At 36.0% G+C, this 6,793-nt stretch overlaps 1 long non-coding RNA gene across 1 annotated transcript; it reads left to right on the forward strand.

The window, feature by feature from the left end:
* The first annotated feature begins 1,677 nt into the window (after window positions 1-1,677).
* Window positions 1,678-2,590, forward strand: LOC129642290 (uncharacterized). The gene is made up of 3 exons (XR_008709595.1): window positions 1,678-1,842; window positions 2,102-2,179; window positions 2,531-2,590. It is a non-coding gene; the product is annotated as an uncharacterized LOC129642290 (long non-coding RNA).
* The last annotated feature ends 4,203 nt before the right edge of the window (window positions 2,591-6,793 follow it).

Here is a 6,793-nt window from a genome sequence, read left to right on the forward strand (position 1 = left end):
AAAAACTAATTTCCAACAGCATTTGATAATAAACTTTGGTCAGGCCTTTTTCCTGCGTCACCCAGTTATCTTAATATCTCAGTGTTCTCCCGCTTTCTGAGGTCACTCTTTGCTTTTGCATTCTAATTCGATTCCTTGAGTCCCCAGCCACATGCTATAAATCTCTTTTAATATTTCAATGAGTTTCCAAAGGACCCACCTCATCCTGCTTCCTACATTTTTTTTCTTTGCCCCTTTAAGTTATTATTTTGAGTATTTCTACTGACAAACCAGCCTAAACACATTTTGCATTCTTCATTTCCCCAAAGCTTCACTAACACAAAGTTATTTTTAGTGGACTATTACTGAAGGTTGGTTTGGGAGTAACAAAAGAGGGAGAGGATTACACACAATAATATAAAATGGAATATTAAATCTAACTGCCCTAGAATGCCATCAGACATTCCTGACTGTAGAGATTTCTGCTCTTAGGCTCTCACTTTGATTTCCTTTTCTTGAACTTCTTTATATCGTTCTTTCCAGAAATCTCTCTTCCAAGCTCTACAATCATATTTTTTATACCTAGCTGTCTCCTTTACTTCACCCATCCTGAGTTCTTTACATATTTTTATATTGTCCTAAATTATGAAGTTTCTCAGCTAAACAAATGACTATTTATTTTAGGTCTTCACCCATCAGCATTAATGAGGAAATAGCAGAAGCTTTGATATTCTTTTCTTTCATTTATCAAATTCTTAAGCTATGATCCCTCATCCCAGTCTCTATAAATGGCAGATTTCTTTTCTTTCCACCCAGAGGCAGTCCTTGCAGTTTTACTACAATGTACTTTCAGTAAGTTGCACAGGCTTGCTGCTGCTGCTGCTGCTAAGTCGCTTCAGTCGTGTCCGACTAGGCTTTAGCATTGGGCAAATAAGCTGTGTGGCTTTGAGAAATTTATTTTATTTCTCTGAACCTCTGTTTCCCTCTCAGCACAACTCAGCACAACAAGCAAAGTATATAACTTTCAAGATTATTGAGTAACTAAAATTATTGAATGTAATGTAAAATTCAGCAATGTGGCCACCCCTCCTTAGCAGAAGTGTCATTTTAATAATTAGAAATACTATTTTCCCCCTAGACATTGCATTACTAATTTCTCAAATACTCAGAGTGTCCTCATTCACAGTACAAGAGATCCCTGATTCAGCCCAATCCATAGTCTAAAGTCACCTGTGTAAGCTACTTCCTGCTTCCTTGAAGTCTTGGAGCCAGTCGTGGTCTGTGCATGAAAATTCCTCTCCAATTTGGAGATTTTAAATTCTTCTGGAAGAATTTGACCTTTTGAATTTCTCTTTTCTACAAATAACCTCCATTTCCTTCCTCTTTCTTTTCTCTTTATTACAGTTGAAATCCTATTTATATCTCATTGGCTTGGTGATTTTTAATTACTGTCAGATGTAAACTTTGGATTAATTAATCCTACCAGATGGCCTCTTAAGATTCTTATGTAATATATTTAAGGCTTTACTCCTGCTCATAATACAATCCTAGTAATAATATTTAGTGCTGGGTCTCCATTGTCCCCTGTCCCCTGGCTCAGGTTTAAGGATTGAATGGCTATAATTATTTCCATTTGCTTCTGAGTAAGACCGGGTTAGCACACTTTGTCTTACTTTATTTTATACTCACATGGTATAGTTTTGCCAATTCTATACTAATTGTTCCCAATTTCCCATATTTAAAAATTAAGTGTAATTTAAGGGTTCATATAAGCGTATTTCTTTTTTTAAAAAAAAAAATGGAAGCATATGATTAATATATCCTAGAAAGTTTCCTTAGATTATTATTTTATCAAATAAATTGGTAAGCATAACCAGTTTTTAAGAGGTAATCATTTAAACTTAGTCACAAATCCAGAAATATCTGAGTAACTTAGAAATTATGTTAAGAACAGGAAGCTGCACCTGGCCGTTCCTGCAGGGGAGAATTGCCCTCTGGGTACAGGGGCACCATCCTATGTCTGTGCCATGGGTTCAAGATGAACATATTAGGACCCCATTGGTGTCAATCAGGAGACCGAGTTGTGCATGAGTGAGTGAACATTCTTTTCTCTTTATTACAGTTGAAATATTTCCAACTCTTTGCTACCCCATGGACTGTATGTAGCCTGTCAGGCTCCTCTGTCCATGAGATTTTCCAGGTAAGAATACTGGAGTGGGTTGCCAGTTTCCTCCCCTCCAGGGGATCTTCCCAACCCAGGGATGGAGCCTGTGTTTTTTGCATCATGCTTTGGCGGGCAGATTCTGTACCACCTCACCAGCTGGAAAGCCCAGTTGTACATACTGCTTTCCAACTCTGTGTTCAATGATACCACATATTCCTAGCTTGAAATCGGCCATAATGGTAGTTTGAAATTGGCAAGAGCTACAGATCAGGTTTGTTTGTTTTTAATATCCCAGGTAGCTAGCTGTTGTATCTTTAATCAGCATACCACTGGCTTTAAGAGGTTAGCATGTGAGATTTCTAAGGTTCATTTCATCTCTGCTTTTAGATTGTGTCTGCAGTAACTTTTCTGGTTCCTGCTGATGACAACTGAGAAACTCCAAAGAGGTATATAAATGAGAAATCTCCAAACTTGTCTAATGCATTTTCAGATAGGTGGTAAACTAAATAGCATACCTCTGCATATCCTAATATCCCCTGGTTATTAAAATGCTCATGGTTATAATTTGGTTGGAAAGGAAGTTATCACATACGTATGATAGATAAAATTAGTTAAAGTTGGTGAAATGTGTCAACATTAGCACAGATCAGAAAGATGAAAAGGTCACTGTAAAAAAAGATTCCTCATTTTCTATGCTTTGACTATTAGCAGTGAGAAAAATCCATGTGATTCTTTGTGGTTATAAACTTAATTCCAAGAAACCCTTGAGCTCTTGACTCTGGCTTCCAAATGGTAGCAGTAATTCATAATTCTGAATCTACCTGCAGTGAGAATGGCTACCTTTCATGGTGAATTGTGCTTAACAGGACTCAACAGAGACCTGTGGACACCACAGGCACATGGATTAGTTGAGACCTCTTCAAATGAATACTATTCTAATATTTACCCAGCATCTTTTTGGATGGAGAAAATGTGGACAAAAGGGGCATTGAGAACAATTCCAGTGTTCATGCTCCATGTTCAAAACAAAAGGCTTGTTCTTTACCAATTTAGCCAGATCTGCCCCTCAGAGGATTAAGTTAATTGGAAGGTGAGTTAGTGACTGTTTTTACTTGGGTGTGCTTCAAGGAGTCTCAAATTCTTGACCCAAAGTGTTTTATCAAAACAAATAAATAAATAAATGCTTCTATCTATCTATCTTCTATCTATCTACTCAATACAGTCTTCCTAAAATGAATCACATTTCCCCCTTTTCCATCACTTTTATTTTCAGAGATATTTTATTATTTTTGCATAATTTTTAAAGAAACAAGTTTTAGAAAGAGATTTTCTAGATTTTCATCTCAGCTCTATTGTTTACTTGCCTGATGACTTTTGAAAACTTGAGAATTTATTGAGCCTCAGTTTCCATGTGTACAAACTGGGGAGCATAAAAACTTACAACATAAGCTTTAGGCAGATCTAATATATGGTTATTAAATAACTGAACTTGTACAATGCTTAGCATATAGTAGGCATATACTTCAAAATGTGACAGTTACAGATTGGTATCTATGTCACCTGCCCAGCTGATCTGTTTCATCTGGTTCTGATTATCACTATTTTTCTGTGCCCCAGCTCTGTCTTATCCTCATTGCTGCAGTGACCTCTGTGCTATCTCTAGGGAAACCAAGCTATGTCAGTTCAGTCGCTCAGTCGTGTCTGACTCTTTGAGACCCCATGGACTGCAGCATGCCAGGCTTCCCTGCCCATCACCAACTCCCGGAGTTTACTCAAACTCATGTCTATTACATTGGTGATGCCATCCAACCATCTCATCCTCTGTCAATCTTTACACTTTCAGTCTTTCCCAGCATCAAGGTCTTTTTGAATGAATCAGTTCTTTGCATCAGGTGGCCAAAGTATTGGAGTTTCAGCTTCAGCACCAAGCTATATATACACTGCAAAAGAATCCCCCAACCCCCAAATCATTTTCTTCTATCACTTCTCTTCTCAATGGTTTTCTATTCATTCAAGAATTGTTTCTAAGAACCTTTGATATTCACAGATAATCTCCTTTCTTATAAGTCTTCCATTCTAGACAGACTTGTGCAGTAACTGATTTTGTAACTTTTTTCATTTCCTATTCACTCACTATTGCTCCCTCCTAATTATTTATCTAATCCTTATTATCCTAAAGAGTGTAACTCAAGTCTTATTTCTTTGAGAATTTTCATTGAAGATAATTTTTATTTATTTTGCTTCAAGGCTGATAAACCTTTGTCTACATAGACTATTTAGCACCTCCATTGATTCTCTTATATTAGTACAATCTCCGGAAAATTACTCCTATTAAACTAAATTCTTTGAAAGACAGATCTTATCTTTATTTTCTGAGCTCTCCTATTACTTACTACAATGTCCTGTAGTATCATTTTAATGATCAGGAATGGTACCTAATGTAAAAATTGGACATGCTTATTTTTTATTGAACACTTTACCCTGAAATCCCCAAACATACATAAAAAATTAAAGGCTAATGCATGAACACCCCTATTTCTACCACCAAGTCTCTACAATTGTTGAACATTCTCACTTTTTATAACTAATGATCAAATTTTCCTTTTTTGCCATGACTAGTTTTTGAAAGGTTTTAAATTGAAATATCCCATTTGGGGACATTATCCTTTATTAGAAAATGGTTAATTTTGCTTCATAAATATGGTTCCAAATAGGAAAAGGAGTTATGTCAAGGCTGTATATTGTCACCCTGCTTATTTAACTTATATGCAGAGTACATCAAGAAAAACGCTGGGCTGGAAGAAGCACAAGCTGGAATCAAGATTGCCAGGAGAAATATCAATAACCTCAGATATGCAGATGACACCAGCCTTATGGCAGAAATCTAAGAACTAAATAGCCTCTTGATGAAAGTGAAAGAGGAGAATGAAAAAGTTTGGCTTAAAATTCCACATTCAGAAAGCTAAATTCATGGCGTCTGGTCCCATCACTTCATGGGAAATAGATGGGGAAACAGTGGAAACAGTGTCAGGCTTTATTGTTTTGGGCTCCAAAATCACTGCAGATGCTGATTTCAGCCATGTCTTTTAGACACTCACTCCTTCGAATAAAATATGACCAACCTAGAGAGCATATTAAAAAGCAGAGGCATTACTTTGCCAACAAAGATCTGTCTAGTCAAGGCTATGGTTTTTCTAGTGGTCTTGTATGGATGTGAGGGTTGGACTATAAAGAAAGTTGAGCGCTGAAGAATTGATGCTTTTGAACTGTGGTGTTGGAGAAGACTCTTGAGAGTCCCTTGGACAGAAAGGAGATCCAACCAGTCCATCTTAAATGAAATCAGTCCCGTATATTCATTGGAAGGACCGATGCTGAAGCTCAAACTTCAATATTTTGGCCACCTGATGCGAAGAACTGATTCATTTGTAAAGACCCTGATGCTGGGAAAGATTGAAGCAGGAGATGAAGGGGATGACACGGGATGAGATGGTTGAATGGTATCACCAACTCAATGGATATGAGTTTGAGTAAACTCCAAAAGTTGGTGATGGACAGGGAGGCCTAGTGTGCTGCAGTCCATGGAGTCACGTAGAATTGGACACGACTGAGGGACTGAACTAGACTGGATTCATATAGAATTCAAATAATGTTATTATTTGAATAGCAGTATAAATGAAATACCTCTTGATAGGCAATACTTTTTAGAAACATCAGTGAAAATTATGAGTTGTAGAAAATTTTCAGGATTACTAAAGAACTTTAAATGTGTTTATTTCTACCTTATGCTTTTATGCTTAATAGAACACTCTACTATTAATTTATATTAATTTATATCAAATGATCCATATTTATTTTAGTGGATATTTTAAAATACTATAATAGTCAATTTGCATTGCTCGTATTTGTAACAAGTTGTTTGTATGGTATCATAGTTTTTAAAAATCATTGCTTTGTGAATATATCTTTTAGAGACAATTTCATGATATTCACATTTTCATCCCTTTTACTTTCTCCGAGTAGGCATTAGCAGAAAGGAAATTTTATTTTAAAATAAATCAAACAGTCCCTTTAGATAGTGACTCTTCAGAAAGAATACAAGAGCTGTGCAAATGAAGAATGACTTTCAGAAAAATGTACATAAGTCCAGTAAGCCAGTAACAACTTAGGGCAAACACAAGTTACACCCGCACTTTTATATGGACACATGTCTATTGAGCACCTAAAATGTGACTAGTCTGAAATATGTGGCAAGTATAAGATAGAGGATTTCAAAACTTAGTATGGAGTAAACAGTGTATAATATCACATTAATAAATTTTACATTGATTACATGTTGAAATGATAATCTTTTGAATATGTTGAATTAAATATTTTTTTCTTAAAATTAATTTCACTTGGTTTTTAGTATATACACTAGAAAGTCTAAAATTCCATATGTGGCTTGCACTTTATTTCTATTGAACAGTGCTAAGTTAGTTCATCACCTGCTGGTGCCTTACACGTGTTTTACTCACTGATGCATCAGATGAGTAGTGTCATTATTCACTAACCGATGAACTTTCAAAGACCTTTCCATTTTCTTGTTGACTGTAAGGGGATGTCCAGGTGATGAATTATTCATCTGTAGCACTGAAGAAGCATTTAGTAGAT

This window comes from Bubalus kerabau, chromosome 1, assembly GCF_029407905.1.
Source record: "Bubalus kerabau isolate K-KA32 ecotype Philippines breed swamp buffalo chromosome 1, PCC_UOA_SB_1v2, whole genome shotgun sequence".
NCBI classification, from domain to species: domain Eukaryota; kingdom Metazoa; phylum Chordata; class Mammalia; order Artiodactyla; family Bovidae; genus Bubalus; species Bubalus kerabau.